The sequence below is a fragment of the Myripristis murdjan genome, chromosome 18 (genome assembly GCF_902150065.1).
Source record: "Myripristis murdjan chromosome 18, fMyrMur1.1, whole genome shotgun sequence".
In the NCBI taxonomy this organism is placed as follows: Eukaryota; Metazoa; Chordata; class Actinopteri; order Holocentriformes; family Holocentridae; genus Myripristis; species Myripristis murdjan.
In genome coordinates this window covers 5,874,376-5,891,048 of record NC_043997.1, presented here as the reverse complement: position 1 = coordinate 5,891,048, position 16,673 = coordinate 5,874,376, and the positions used below count along the sequence as shown (strand labels likewise).

The 16,673-nt window shown below is 40.2% G+C and overlaps 1 protein-coding gene across 1 annotated transcript in view; it reads right to left on the bottom strand.

The window, feature by feature from the left end:
• The window catches only part of LOC115376199 (Fc receptor-like protein 6), a 47,517-nt gene extending 42,085 nt beyond the window's left edge, over nt 1-5,432 (bottom strand). Inside the window, exon 1 of the mRNA XM_030075691.1 lies at nt 5,419-5,432. The gene's annotated coding sequence lies outside the window, so the exon portion shown is untranslated. The remainder of the gene's footprint in view (nt 1-5,418) is intronic.
• Between the last annotated feature and the right edge of the window lie 11,241 nt (nt 5,433-16,673).

The window sequence follows — 16,673 nt, the reverse complement described above, 5'->3', positions numbered from 1 at the left end:
TGCATTCAATCTGTGGCTTGCCACAAAAGCTGGGACTGTCTGGTTCCGCTTAAACTCTGGTTTCGATTATTACAAATGAGAATGTGACTATCGGAAATGGGCCAACACACATTGCTTTGTGGGGTGAAAGCTGCAAACCAGACAGACCTGCTTGTGCTGCTAAAATAACCCAAGAGCAGAGCTTAAAGTGGGACAAATGTCCGGCATTACCCCCACCCTAATCCCCAACGAAACCTGCTGATTCCCAATTTCACCCCTTGTCATTCGCATTCGTTGAGTAACGATGGAGAGTTCTTCAGATATAGGCTGATGATTTCATGATTGCTTGCGGAAATGCATTCAAGCACACATGCATTCTCACAGTTCCTTGTCATGTTCAACTGTTTTTATCTGGTCGGTAGACCAAAACAATCAGAATTGCTTGTAAAATTACCGTCCAGTAACTGATTGACCCATTTAATTGTGTGCCACTAACCAGATCTAATGAAAATGCAGCGTTGCACCTGAATTGCAGCAAGGTAAGGAAACTATAGGTGGGAAATCAGCCTCATAAGTTCAGTACTAGTAACCTCAGTCTCACCTGCTGGATAGTTGAATAGAAGCAATCTTCCAAAAGAACGCTGGTAACCACTGAGGGACTCATTCCTGCTGAATTGCTGGATGCTCCTGATTTTGCTTTAGAAAAAAGGACAACCATCTCAGCCTGATTTCGGAACTTTGCCATTGGCTTTGAAATATTATATTAAAGGGTTATGTCACCCAAAAAACAGATTATATTTGTATCAAGAATTCACAACGTTCCACTAGTTTTGTAGCAACAAAACACTACCAAAAGTTCCATAGAGACGGTTCAAGCTCGTCATGCTCAAAGCCAATTTGCCACAACTGCAGAAAGTGAGCCAAACATGCTACGCTCAGGTCATCAGGCCATTGATAAGGCTCATCTTATTCAGTCATACTGAGGTCTGATTGCTGCACAGTGTTCTTTGGAAAAAATGGTACCGGTAGTAAATAATTCTTATGGCAATATATAAAACTACTGTCGTAAATGTAATTAAACATTGTGGATTCTCACCTGGGCACAAGGTGTAGTATGCAGGATCATTTTCATCTGGCAAAGACATGATAGTGTTCCATAGATAGACAGACAGGCAGCCAAATAGATAGACAGAGGGAGTGAGTGTGAGAGAGACAGATAATATTCATCATGTTTGGTTGTTAAACACATTTTCAGGTTTTTGTTTGCTTGTTTACCTTAAAATGGTGTGGCTTCATGACAGTATATGACCTCTAATACTGCATAAGACAAACTAAATAAACTAAGTGAGGGGAGTGAGGGGCCCCGTGAACTTTTTCTGTCTGTGGTTTCCTCGTGTGGTTTGTGTCTGAGAAGCTGAAACAAAACCCAGGCCGAGACAGTCTGAATTTTTTTAGACTGTGAAAATGCTTCACAAGTGTCAGGCCAAGTACCTCAGTGGTTCTCAGCCTTTGGTGTTGCAAGCATGAACTTGTAGACAGTGAACTGTGATAAGAGATTTTTTTTCTGTTTCATTTGACTAAATGGGCTGCATGAAGCAATTTGCAGTTCTCAAAATGAAAACTACATGAGCATGACTGGTGCATGTAGTGTGGTACCAAGAACACAATCTGACCCTAAATATTAGTAAAGCTAAAGAACATATCTGCTTTAGGAAGAACAGTAAAGGCTGGGACTCCTGGGACTCCATCTCTAATGATTTGTCCTGGTTCCACATCTCCAGTTCTACCATCACAACAGCATCTACATCTACACATACATGTTTCTATAAATGTATAAATGTATAAATATATAAATGTCTATGCCATAGACAAATTATAAAGGAGGAAACCATAGACTCTATGGTTTCCTCTGTTTTCTCTTTTTCCTGTAAGTTTATACATTTAAAGGTACCCTAAAAAAAATAAATGAAGGTGCCAAAATGTCAAATAAAATACCTTTCTTCGTTATGTGTTTTCTGACAATGGCATATGTTGCCTTAGTTGAAGTCGCTACACTGGCCTCTCCAGAGTCTGAAACATAAAGAACACAGGTGGCAGAGGCAGCTTGGCAGACTGGCGTATACATAGGTTAAAAAAATACTCCTTTTTACACTGTAAACAATTTAACATTGTCATGTCATAGAATTTTATCTATATTTACATGAATGGAAAAACTATGCACTGGGTAGGCCAGTACAGTCCAGTATTTAGCATGGTGATACATTATAACTTTGCTTTACATTTAGTTCTGAAAAACATTTTTTGCAGGGCAATGGTGTAAGAAGTTAGGCTAAGATAATTTTTATAATAATAACATCATAACAATATGCTGATATATCTTCGTTGTCCTCACCTGTTTGAGCGTCTTCACCTGAGTCTAGTTTGGGTGTTCGTGTCTGTGAGGAGACGCAGACCGCCACTGCAGTACATAAGAGGAACAAAAGTGCCATAAACAGAAAATACAGGAGAAGAAAAAAAATTGCTGTACTGTTGGCTGCATTTAAGCAACTGATCAGAGTTTTTACTGTCAGATTAGAGCAGTGGTACTTTTCTAGGAATGCTCTTGAGTGAGTCTCATCCTACCTGCCAAATAAATCCATCCCTGTCTCTATTTGTTACTACATGTTCAGCTGCAACTGCCTGTGGTGTCCCTCAGGGGTCAATACTAGGTCCTGTTTTATTTTCCATTTATATGCTACTATTGGCCATATGATTCTTAGATAAAGGGTCTCTTTTCATTGCTATGTTGATGACACACAGCTTTACATCTCTGTCAGAGAATTCAAAGAATGGATGATACATCATTTACTTAAGTTAAACTTTGGCCCAACTGAGATTCTGATTATCAGCTCCAAGTCTCTGTCTCTGTTGTTGCCTCCACCACAGAAATAATAAACTTTGGTGTGGTCCTAAGAAATCACAAAACACTAAAATAAAAGGAACCCAAACAAAAAGTATGTTAACAGGCTATTGGTCAACCAGGAGCAGCCAAAATGGCTTTAATGTTCCTAAACATTAGAGGACGTTATCTGCTTCCCTATCTTAAGTTTCAAACTGGTACAAAAAAACTTGCTTTATGACCTCCACAGATGACAAAATTTTTTAAATAATTTGAGTTTGTTAATGTCACCCTAGACAGTTAGCTCTTGATGTGTCTTGGAGGAGAGAGCAACACCATTGGCATCATCATCATCTCAATAGATGATTATCATGGATCACTGTGCACATGGAGCAGGTTTCCAGTTTTCTACTTCTGTTTGGGATAATGAGCAAAAAGAAAATGTGCCTGGACCCACAACTGCATTTGAAGGACAAAGCAATGTGGGGTCAGGGAACATAATTCTTATATAGTCAGCCCCATATGACTCAGATGTACCAGTAACATGCTGAGAACAAAGTAGTTGAGTGTTGTGAGAGACATTATTATTTAGAAATCAGCCCATCCTTAGGTGATAACAATTAACTTAACTCATTGTATTATGCCAGTCTTGATGTCAGGATGACATGAGGCACCCCAGATCCAGTTATATTCCACCCTGTTACGCTGTATGAAATACACATTTATCATTCTCAACACTTATTTACAGATGCTGCATATCTATGGATTCGGGTCATTATCAGGCTTGTAAATGTGGTTTGAAGAGGCCATTAAACATTCTTTGTAGCCCTTATTTATGCCAGAGTTTCCTATTGATGTAACTTACATATATTTGTGTCTAATTTATTTTCAGTACCTCTGTGCTGCCTAAAGTGAAGCAGTCCAGCCACCAACAGCAGAGCAGCCAATACGATGATGACACCAATCAGCAAGAAATGACTTGGTTCTTTGTAAAATTCTGGAAAGAAGACAGAAAGTCATAATGCTGAAATATACAACTTTCTGAGGTTGAATGACCAGGATGTATTCTCAAATGTGTTCACCCCTATATGTACCTGGTTGCCTGAGGGAGTCTTTTCAGTGACGTTGAGGACATTTTGGGGTGTAAAACATTCCCACAGAGCCGCAGAACAGGTCACAACAAGAGCAACAGTGGAGGAACAATGAAGGTAAATACATTTAGAAACACAGTTAACATCAGCGGTGCAGTTTTCCTAGTAAGAAAAAAGTTAGAACTGGGATTTGATGTTGTTAAATGGTGTATCCTCTGCGGGTTAGGGGTAGGGTTCTAGTTAAATTTTGGAAAAATGTTTTTTTTTTTTTTTTATAAAGCCATTTAATACAGCATTGAGTGTTCACATCTTCAGCAATAGGTCTCGACATAACGAAGATACAAAGCATCATCTATCATCATGCATGAACATGTTCATGCAAAAAGCAAAATATTTTCTTAGAAACGCTGTGATGTGTCACCTCTGACAGCCAGCCAGCTCTCTGGTGATTCTCCAGAGTCAGAGACTCTGCACTTGTAGAAACCTTCATCAGACTTGGAGACACTGTGGATGGTCATCTCTCCTGCAAAGCTGCTCCTCATGAGTAAGCCATCTTTATAGAAATCAGCTGTGAGTTTGGAGGGATTTGTCTTGTTCCTACAGCGGAGACTGACATCACTTCCCTCCATCACAGGAAGGACAGGACTCTCCAGGATCACTGAGCCAGCTGGACACATGTTTATTTTAATGTTAAACATTACTTTTAGCAATGATTTGTCGGTTATAAGAAATTAAAGAAACTGGTGATTGTTCATGAAGGAGTGAAAAAACTATGGCATAGTGTGAAATATAAGAACCTCCTCAAGGTGTGCATGGCCCTTTAACAAAGAAATGGATCATTAAGTGTCTATTTTTTAAGTTAAACAACTAATAGGCTATACAGGAAATGACTCTAGGTTTGATCACCCTGCCAGCATTTATTTTGATTGCCTTGTTGGCATTTATTTTGCTCCAGCAGCTTTGCTCCTTGGACCCCTAAGAAAGTAAGAATGTAGTTTCCACCATATGAAATCAGCTCAAAGTTGAATATGATTGAATATATATATCTATATATACCTATATCTATCTATATCTATCTATCTATCTATCTATATATAGATATATATATATATCTATATCTATCTATCTACCTCTCTCTCTCTCTCTCTCTCTCTCTCTCTCTCTATATATATATATATATATCTATATCTATATCTATATACACTTGTATAGGAGACAGTGACCCTGTGCACACTGATTTCTGTGGGTACTCCATATTTAAAAGTGAGTTTCTGGATCTTGGAGGCCCTCATCAGAGAATACATGGCCAGATAAGGGCAGGTAAATAATGTGAGGCACCCAGCAGTTGCTAGAAAAATCTAAGTAAATTATGATGTATTTATCTGCACAATTTACAGAAAGTGAATAATGGACTTCAGGTAATTTTTCCCCCCCAAGAGATGTAATTACTGCAACTTTTCATCCACATACCAGTGACAACGATGTTGACAGCCATCCTTCTCATGCCCTTTCCATTCTCACACCAGTAGTCTCCACTGTCCGCAACATAGGCATTGTCAATGGTGCAGTTTGAGCCTTTAGACCTCTCCCAGTCTGGGTCACACTCTTTATTTGCATTGTTGATCGTCCTCATCACTCTCCACCCAGAGGAGCCACCCAGCCCCTCACATTTAAAAGAAACAGAATTGTATACAAAGTGCTGCAGCATATTTGGATCAACACGAAGCAAAGCTGCATCTGAGAGAGACACAGAAAGAGAGGTGACATTTGGAGATTTGTTCCCAAAGTGATGACCACCCTTACAAAATAACAAATGGCAGGATGGAGATAACTTAAGTCACTGGATGACAACGCAAACTTTCACAGATCTCACCCTTTAGAGATATATTATTGAATTTATTTATTAATTTTTTTGGGTGTGAGATGCATGATCGGAGATGCTGCTTCCTGAAGTCTGGAGACTTTTTAACCTGTTGGTGGCGCTGTGGTGGACCAATCAGTTTCATTTTGCTGATACTGGCTATCACTGTAAAAACGCATCATTCATCAAAGGTTCACCAAGTTTGATCCAACAGTATCTGTGATTTGAAGCTGAGGGCCCTGCCAGCCTGGTGGTAGTGCTGCGATGGGACAATCAAGTTTATATTCAAAATGCTGAAATGTGTCAAAATCCATCACTGCCCCCAAAACCTAATTTTGAAGATCCCATCAAGGATGGTGCAGAACTAATCTACAGAAGCCTCCTCGTGGCAATATTAAATTGTGCCGGGGTCAGGGTCCTGCAAGCACCACACTGCCTGAAAACGTATATTCCAAAAAATATGAATTCAGCGTGCAAGCCACAGCGTGCTGCATTCAAAAGAAGACTGCCTTTGCCTCAGCTTGCTATTACTCCTTGACTCCAGTGAGTCAAAGCTCTGGTGCCTTTTCAACAGATTTTAATTTGGAGAAACATAAAGTAATAATGCACTACGGTACAGCCTCTCTGCCTGGACATGTAATATTTTAGAATTAAACTCCATAAAACCGTAGTCAGGCTCCTTTTTGAATTATTTTCTAAGAAAAAAATGAAGGAATCTGTATTTCATTATAGAAACATTCACACAAGACATTTAGGTTGTAGCACATCAACCTGGCTTTGGTTTGAGAATAAAGAAAAGTGTACTACAAAAGGTTTACACAAAATAAGTAATTTATGTTGGTAGTTGTTACGTACCACTTTTCCGAGCATGAAAACCACACCGAGCCTGTGCCACCAACAGCATCAACACATTAATCACTGGAGAGGCAAAGGAGAAAAGATGTATATCAAAAATAAATTATTTTATAGGTAACTGCATGTCTGTTAGAATAATACACCTACAGACAAAAAAGTATGTTGCCAAAAGTCAAATTTTTTAACTTGCCTCTTCTCTCCAACATAATACAAGCTGACTTCAAGGACAATGCAGTGTTTGTCACATCTACTGTCTGGCTCAAATGCTGGCTTCTTAACATGTCAGTGATCCAGGAATTTGAGTTAAAACTAAACACCTGAAATGTAAAAGAAAAGACTGACATTCAAGTTCTCTCTGAGGTAAAAATGTAATCATGATACAAATCAGTGTGACCTATTCACTAGCATCAAGCAAATTCATCAGTTACACACAGCATGAAAAAGATCTGTAAAACATTATGGTGTTGCTGTCAGTAGCTTGTCTTTGCCCAATGAGTCTTGTTTTGATCATATCATTTTTTTTTTTTTTTTTTTTACAACTTATTTCAACTTCAAGTTACCTCCTTTTAATTTGTTCTATTTTGTAAGCCGTCAGAGAAGCAGGGAGTCAGTACTCACCAAGTGAGAGGCAGACAGCTGTGACCTCCATGCTGTCTTGCTGCTGACTGTGTGAGCGTTAGACTGAACATCAGCTCAGATCTGATGGAGGGGAGGACCTCCTCTTCCTGTGCAGCTCATTTCTGGTTTTGATGCAACAGGTTGCTGTTTTAGTGTGACTAACATTTCTGTGGATGGAGCCAAACAATCACCACTGTTTTAATGTTAGGTGCCTAGAAAGTTAAAGGGCAAAGACGGGAATACGTTAATAAAGTATGGTAAAAAAGGGCAAGACAATATAAAAAAACAATGGCATGGCAGCTTACGTTCTGCAGTGGCACTACTGATTTACTGGTATGTGCAAAATGTGTGGCAATTTGTGGCACAAAGTGGCACACCTCTTGAGTGGTGACAGACAAGACAAGCGGTAAACAAATCCACTGCATATCCACAGCAGCTCAAAATCATTTAAAATGCACAATTATCTGTATTTTCCCTAATTTAATATTAGCAAACCCACTTAAAAGGCATGTTGGTGCAAAGGTGCTGAAACTGATGAACAAACTGGCCTGGTATTTTGGTCTGCCTTCATGGTATTGGGACTTTTAGGGAGTTTTGTTCCTGCAGGACATAGGATGACCGATATGACGATGCAGTATCTGTGACGCTTTGTGGCTCCACAGTTGTTGCAGCGACTTTTTGGTTATGGGATGGTGTCTGTCGTCTGTTTCTGAGGCACTGAGGGCCCGGTGCTTTCCTCTCCTCTCTCCTTAGGTCCCTTTTTTCATCCTTCCCTCCTCTACCACACTGCCCAAACACAGGCACAGGCTGATCAGTGTCACAACCCTGAATAAAAGCTCCTATTCTGCCCCCTGCAGTTAAACAGCTGAACTGTCGCTTTTATCATGAGCATGTCCTTGTCTTTGGTTGCCCAGGACAGCAGAGACATTTTATCTCTTCTGTTATAATAAGGAGATAAAACAAACAAACAAACAAACAAACAAACAAACAATCCTCTGTGTCCTCATAAAATACACTGTAGATTTAAATGCTGCTGCTGGTGGTTAATCATTTATGCTGAAAGGTCAACTGAGTCCAAAATCCAAGTTTGGCTGTGTGCTTAGAGGAAGTTCCCACACTAGGACTGAAGATAAAAAAAAACAAACAAAAAAAAAACTGTCTTGAGTGTGGGTTATAACAAACAGCCATGGCATATCAGATATGTGGAAAACCTGACATGGACTTCTATTTTCTTTACTGTAATCATACATGTGATGATTATAAATAAATAAATAAATAAATTCCCATTACAAGGCAGTAATGAATCTCACAGGCTTCCCTTGATCACTAAACATTTGGGTCACCCCGCTTTAAAGCGCTATGTAACCCTTAACAGTTTAATGTTTGGGAGTTTTAGTGAAACATTCCCATCTTTAAAATAATAGCCTACGATTTTGGGGAGAAACACATGAATTCTTGTCATTTTTGAGGAAAAGGAAAGTGAAAAAATACATAATAGTAAAGATACGTAAATTAATATTAAAATAAACTATCTGCTATTGGAGCGAAAATATATAGCCTTCAAAACCAACATCAGGAACTCTTTTCTTGTCACATAAGAAAAGGAAAATATTAATATGAGGAAACGGAAAAGCACATACTCACAGCGATGTTGATGTATGATAGAGGGAAATCAGGGGTGCTGCCAGGGATTTTGGGCCCCATAAAAAGAAATCTTATTGGGCCCTTGTATAGCCAACCTTTTCATTTCAGGCCTTTCGGGGGCCCCCTCCCCCATTGTGGCCCTGGGTAATCAGTCCCGCTTTCCCCCCACTACGACACCCCTATATACAGGTATAAATTATTGCACAGTTAAATGATTAAACAAACAGTTAAATGGTGTACAGAATGCCAAATAATACCTGCAGAAGTGCACTAATAAGTTATAATGGACGGAGCTGCCATGGTGCTATGTTTCATATTGACAAAGAGGATGAATAACTGTGATACTGATGGGTGTTATCATAACACGCATCAGTATCAGTATCACAGTTACTGACAGCCATAATTCAATCTAAATGAATGTATCAAACTGGATAATTTTAATACTGTCTGTAACTTGCATGCTGGCTGAGAGCTACTCACTGTTTCCAACTGTCCAGCATCCAGTACAGACAATAGGGTGTTTTTATTTATTTATTTAATTTTATTTCATAATGATCATTAAGTGAGATAATAATTTGTGTTTAAATTTATGTAATTAATAAATATTTCTTTTTTGTTATGGTAAAAAGAGCATGAGAGACAGAGTAATGCCCACAGACTCCCTGCAACTCCCTGGCGACTCGTGTGTGTGTGTGTGTGTGTGTGTTTGTGTGTGTCTGACTGTGGAGGAGAGGAGAGGAGGTGGAAGAAAAGGTTGCGTGATTGAAGTTAATACATTAATTCGGTCTGCCCGATTTGCGGTCCTGTTGTACACCCGACTCGACCCGCACTTCCCTCCAATGTTCAGTCCTGTCTGTTTACTTATAATTTAAAATCAGTGTTACCGTGCTTTTGAATGTGCTTGTAGTTCAGGTGATGTTAGAGCTCTGACAGGGTTTTTGATGGCTAACGTTTATGCACATTTGCACACATTTGCACTTGCACATTTTCTTATCCACCGCAAATTGCAACCAGCTGTCACGTCAAAACCAGAGATGAGCTGCACAGGAAGAGGAGGTTCCCCCCCTCCATCAGATCTGAGCTGATGTTCAGTCTGACGCTCAGACAGTCAGCAGCAAGACAGCATGGAGGTCACAGCTGTCTGCCTCACACTGGGTGAGTACTGTCTCTCTCTCTTTAAATTTTTCTGTGAGGTTCAGGTGTGATCAGTTGAAACAAAGCTCATCAGAGTCTCAGATGCTGATACTTACAGCATTGCCATAATGTTTTACAGATTCCATATATTTTTTATGTATTGTTTTGTGTCTGGCTGCTGGGTGAGTGTATGTTGAAGCAACTGAGGATCTGTTTGAGTGCATGCTGTCTAATTGCTGCGAATTATATTTGCATTTTAGGCCTCTGTCAGTAAATTTAACCCTATAAAGCCATTCGTATCATATATGATACACATTTTCAATTCTGTTTTTCATTTTCAGTTTAATCAATACTTGACCAAAATACTGTTGTATACCTTTGAACACTTCCCCTGTTCACCCTGGACCATACCATTGGCACTTCAAGTACATATCATATATCATACACCAGAAAGGTCGTGTAATAACATATTTTTTGATTTTATTTTTTATATATATATTTTGTTATAGGACTAAATAAAGGGTTCAATTTCAAAAAATTGGAATTTTCTGCCAATTCTTTCATAGTTCAGGCTTTATAGGGTTAAATTTTTTTGACTGTGCCATGTAACTCTGATGAAGCCTTTCTGCCAGAACAAGTAACAAGAAAGATGTTTCTGAGAACATCCATCAGAGGTCATGAATATCTAAATTGCATTCTTACATTTCAGGTATTTTTCACAAAATTTCCTCAAACACCAACATTTCAAGCCTTTAATATTAATGATTACAAGGCTGAGAGGTCACAGCAGCCAGACAATAGCTCTAACAAGCATGCAGTGTCCCTGCAGTGAGTTTGTGTGATGGTAGAAAGAAGTGAAACAGTGAGATAGTTGGAAAAGCTTTATAATTTTTAGCGTGCATATTTTGTGTTTATAGCTCGAAGATAGTTATCTTTAAATAAAACCATCTATGTCTGATATACGTGTCTTTTCTTTTGGCTCTCCAGTGATGAATGTGTCGACGCTGCTGCTTGCACAAGTTCACCGTGGTTACTTTGCTCAGAACGGCAGTAAGTCGTATTAAAATTACTCCTAACACTTTACAGTAAGAATACAACAATTAACGTTAGTTAACATTAGTTCATGCGGTAATGGTTAATTAACTGTTAGTTAATGATTATTATGGCATTTCTAATGTTAATAATATCTACAATAACCCTTAAATAACATATAAATTAATACCTTAGCCTGAACAGCATTAGTACATGATTCTTAGACACATTAGTTAACGGTTAGTTAACTGTTACTTAATGTTCATTACCTGTTACTTAATATTTATTATGGCATTAACTAACGTTAATTGTTGTACTCACATTGTAAAGTGTTACCAAATAACTTCTTACACAATTGACTCTGTTTTTTTTTTTTTTTTTTTTTTAAATAATTTTTGGATTTTTTGCATTACCTTTATTGACTCAATTTTGAAATTTTGAACTAAGGGTGGCACTAGAAGAAAGGTGATTGGGGGCACCAACACTGATAAACATCAATACCTGGCAGTCCATCCATTACATTTATAGACATGTCATGTGGATGTCAAATGTTTGGGCTGAAGGTGGCGCTAGAAGAAAGTTCATAGGGTCACCACAATCAACTGGAGTCTTCCTTTGTGGAGCGTGGCTGCACTCACCAAATATCATGTCATCAAGTCGTGACATCTTGTGTGCAAAGCAGTGGCGTAGGCAGAATATTTTTTTGGGGTGGGCCTGAACAAATGTGGGTGGGCCTTTTTTTTTTTTTTTTTTTTTTACCAGAAAATATTGGCTCAGAATAGAGCAGTGGTTATCACTCATATCATCTAAAATATCTGTAAATGTGCATAATTATTTACAAATACCAAATAAAATGTGACAAAGACAACAATATTAGGCTACTCATGAAATATTTATTAACGAAATATTTCAAAAATTAATTTGAAACTTCATCAAATTAGGCTTCAACTGTCAATGCAAGGAAGCTGCACTGTCCATGGTCCAGGGGTCCGTTTCACAAAGCGGGTTTAGTGAAAACTCTGAGTCTGTTAACCCTGAAATGAGGGAAACTCTGAGTTTTCTGTTTCACAAAGGGAGGTAACTCAAAGCAGAGAAAGAGGGGTAACTCTAGCCTGTTTCACAGAGGGAGGGAACTTAAGATCTCGGTCAGTTACTGCAGTAACAGACTCCATGAAACTAACCTGGTCGGGACCAGGTTTTTCTCATGAAACCTCGAGTTTCTCTCTGTGTCCGTCCGCCCTCTTTCAGCCACACACGGTATTTAACTTAGCCTGATGATTATAAGTCTGCGCATAGATTTTTTAGCATTTCCAGACATCTTTTTGAGCGTTACCGCTTCTCCCCCGCGGCATTGCACCTAAATGAAATAAATTAATAGGCTTCCGTTCAAGCAGTTTTCCCCTGTAATATTATTGTGATTGCAGCGGACTACATTTAAACTTACACATTGATCCGAGCAGCAATGTTCTCCCACGCCGTCTCTCTCTTTTGCCGCTGCAGACACACGCACAAAAAAAACATGTTTTCAAACATGTGCATTAAGGTTTCCAATTCAACTGCGGTGAAAAACGCAGCCCGATGCTTCCCCGTTGCCATGGTGACTCGTCAAATCGGGGCTCCATTGACGCTGTCTTTTTACAGCTGTGATGCACGCGCTTAACTCCAGGTGAAACTACTCCGAGTTGATGAAACTAACTCAAATCAGCTGTTCTGGAACCGAAAACTCAGAGTTTCCTATCTCAGTGTAGATCAACTCAGAGTTCGGGGTAAGACTCGGAGTTTGTTGAACCTGCTTCGTGAAACGGACCTCAGAACTACAAATTATCAATGTAACATTTTGTATCAGCATTGAAACGTGTGCTATTGTAAATATTTTGCCTAGCACAGTTTTTTTTCTCTTTTCTTTCGGTGGGTTGTCGGCAGTCTCTGCACTGCGGTGGTTGGTGGTTTCTTCCGCACAAGAAAGCGCTCCATTTTCCCTCTCGTTATGTTTCTCAGTCTTATAATTCCCACCTGCACAACTGCGCGAACAGCGAAATATGGGGTTCTCTTTGAGTTTTTTAAGAATTGTTTTGAAATGAGTGCATAAAAAGTAGTGATATAGTAAATTAAAAAAAATAATTATTTTTCTGTAATTGTATATTACAATAATAATGTATGGTTGTCACAAAATCCCACGGCACCCGCACTTGCCACATGGCAAGTGCGGGCCGGCACCGGCCGTTACCACGCCCACCCGGTCAGGTCTGTCGGATCTGACAGGTGAGCGGCCTGATGCCGACTGATGGTGCCCCGGTGCCGCGGCCGACTGGTGCCGTGGGGGCGCGGGCGGGGTTGGAGTAGTAACATGAAAGGGCGCAAGCCAGTAATTTCGCCTAGGGCGGCAACATAGGCAGAACCGCCACTGCACACCAGTGTGCCATGGCACACCGTTTGGGAACCGATGGAATAGAGTTTAAAATGAAAAATATATTATGCTTTCATTAAGCTTACAAAAACGAATACAGCTCATGTTCATATCGAATTAATCACTCAAACAACCACTCAATCATTATAGGATTGTTAAAAAATAAATAAATAAATAAATAAATAAAAACATTAAGCCTGTCTGGGCGGGCCAGTGAACAAACTGGGCGGGCCAGTGCCGCCCAGGCCCAATACTGGCTACGCCCCTGGTGCAAAGTAGACTGTTTGACTGCAGTTTGACACTGGAGAAAAGGTCATGAGATCACCAGAAATGACAGGGCTCATCTTCTCAGGAGCGTGAATATGTTCACCAAATGAAAATCTGCTGAATAGATTTCAGGATATGCTGCATGAGGGCTGCACTAGAGGAAAGGTCATATGGTCACTAAAACATGACAGGGTTCACCCTCTGAGGAGCATGAATGTGTTTATAAAATTTCACCATAATCTGCCCAAAAGATTCTGATAGTGGCACTAGATGGAATGATTATGTGGTCACCGGAAAGGACAGGGTTCATCTTCTGTGGAGCAGGAATGTGCTCACCACATGTTATGGCATGCCAGCCGATAAACTTTGAAATATATCAGTAAAGAGTTGAAAAGGTGAATGTATGGACCTTAGGTCCCACTAGCGGCATGGCAAAAATCCTCTTCTTCATTAGAATCTGTCAATAATACATAGGATCTAGGCTGGAAAAAACAATACCTTTAGTTAGTATTCATCACAGTTACACTACTTAGTGTTTTGTGCCTTTTGTTATTTTGTAGGCATCACTTCTCAAACAGTTTAGATTTAATTTGAGAACAAATATCATAAAACAATATCTCTGGTTCTCTCTTTCTGACAGATCCAGCTTTGCTTCATGTTTTTCCAGACAGACTGCAGCACTTTGAATACGAAGAAGTCTTGTTCAGTTGTGAGGAGCTTGATGGTTCTTCTGGATGGAGAGTTATGAGGATGACTAACAGAATAGTTAAGCTGTGTGCACCTGACTGGGAGACGTCAAATGAGGCCTCCTGCAGCATTGAAACTGCCTATCCGGTAGTAGACAGTGGAAAATACTGGTGTGAGAATGAAAAGGGACAGAGAAGCAACGCTGTCAGCATCACCGTCACTGGTATGTTTGTAGTTACTGAGGAGGTCAATGTATAGAGTTGAAGTTAAACTCATTTACAAGGGACTTTGGAGTTAATTAAGGATAGAATGAGCCATGTTAACATGATGGGAAGTCAATACCTATTACACTTATTTCTTCCACCTGAAATAACTCCAGATCCTATGTTTTGATTACTTAACAAAGGTATTTTACTCAACAAAAAAATGTTACAAAACACATGTTGATCAGCTGGCTCAGTGATCCTGGAGAGTCCTGTCCTCCCTGTGATGGAGGGAAGTGATGTCACTCTGCGCTGTAAAACCAAGATGACTCCCTCTAGCCTCACAGCTGACTTGTATAAAGATGGCTTCCTCATCAGGAGCAGCTCAACAGGAGAGATGACCATCCACAGTGTCTCCAAGTCTGATGAAGGTTTCTACAAGTGCAGCATCTCAGACTCTGGAGAATCACCCGAGAGCTGGCTGGATGTTGGAGGTGAGATTTTATGAAAGTTATGAGCAGTAATTCCAGATCTAGGATCACAGAGAGCCTCTCAAGCCCATAGGGCCTAATGGACTTCCATGGGCTTTTCCATCACATGTATTCATATAATTGTCTCAACTGTCCCTATAAAGGAAGTTTGGCTCATAGGGGCTGTGATCAAAACAGCCAAGCCAGCAGATAGATAGATAGATAGATAGCCTTTATTGTCCCAAAGGGAAATTTGTTTTCACAAACTGTCACAAAACCAACACTAAACAACACACAATGCACAAACAAACAACATTACCAGGCACCAAACAACATATGAATACACACAAAGCACAAACACCACCAGACATTTAACAACCAAAACGCTCAGGAGGACTGGGTCCATACAGCTTATTTGTTGAGTGCTGAGATGGCAGACGGGACAGAGCTCTTACTGAAGCGTGCCCATCGCCATCTCAGAGTCCTGTATCTGCGGCCAGACAGCAGCAGTGTGAAGTGTGGGTGGAGAGGGTGATCGGGGTCGTTGGTTATTGTTCGTGCGAGGTGTGTGACTGCTCTGTCAGCAGCAGCGAGGTCCATGAATGCATCACTTCCACCTTTGGCAGCTTACACACAGCAGCAGGCAGGTGAGCGGCTTAATGCCGGCCAGTGCCGGCTCGCCTGATGCCGGCTGATGCTGCCCCGGTGCCGCACCCGACTGGTGCTGCGGGGCGGGGGGGTTGGAGTAGTAACATGAAAGGGCGCAAGCCAGTAATTTCGCCTAGAGCGGCAACATAGGCAGAACCGCCACTGTTGTCAACCAATAACTAAAATTATCATCATCCTATCTAAGGTACAAGCAAACCAATTTGTGCTGATTTTGTGCAGTCTTTTATTTTGTAAGGATGGTCATCACTTTTCAGATGGTGGATATTTAATTTGAGAACAGATCCTAATATGATAACTCTATTTTTCTTTCTCTCAGATGCAGCTTTTCTTAGTGTCAATCCAAACCGACTGCAGCTTTTCGAATATGAACCTGCCTCTTTTAATTGTGAGGGGCTCAGTGGCTCCTCTGGATGGAGAGTGATGAGGGAGATCAACAAAACAATAACGAAATGTGCCCCTGAAGGGGAGCTGTCATCTGGAGCCTCCTGCACCGTGGAGAATGCCTACACAGCAGCAGACAGTGGGAAATACTGGTGTGAGAACGAGAAAGGAATGAGGAGCTTCACTGTCAACATCACTGTCACTGGTGTGTTGACAGTAACTAAATAGTTTGATTCTAGTTATTCCATGTCTGTGTTGTCTGTTTTGGGTGAAAACAGAGACATTTTTACCAGTTTACCAATATTCTGATGTGTAATATGATGTATAATTGATAAATATCATGTTTACCACGAAATCAAATGCAACTAATGTTGATCAGCTGGCTCAGTGATCCTGGAGAGTCCTGTCCTCCCTGTGATGGAGGGAAGTGATGTCACTCTGCGCTGTAAAACCAAGACGACTCCCTCCAGCCTCACAGCTGATTTCTATGAAGATGG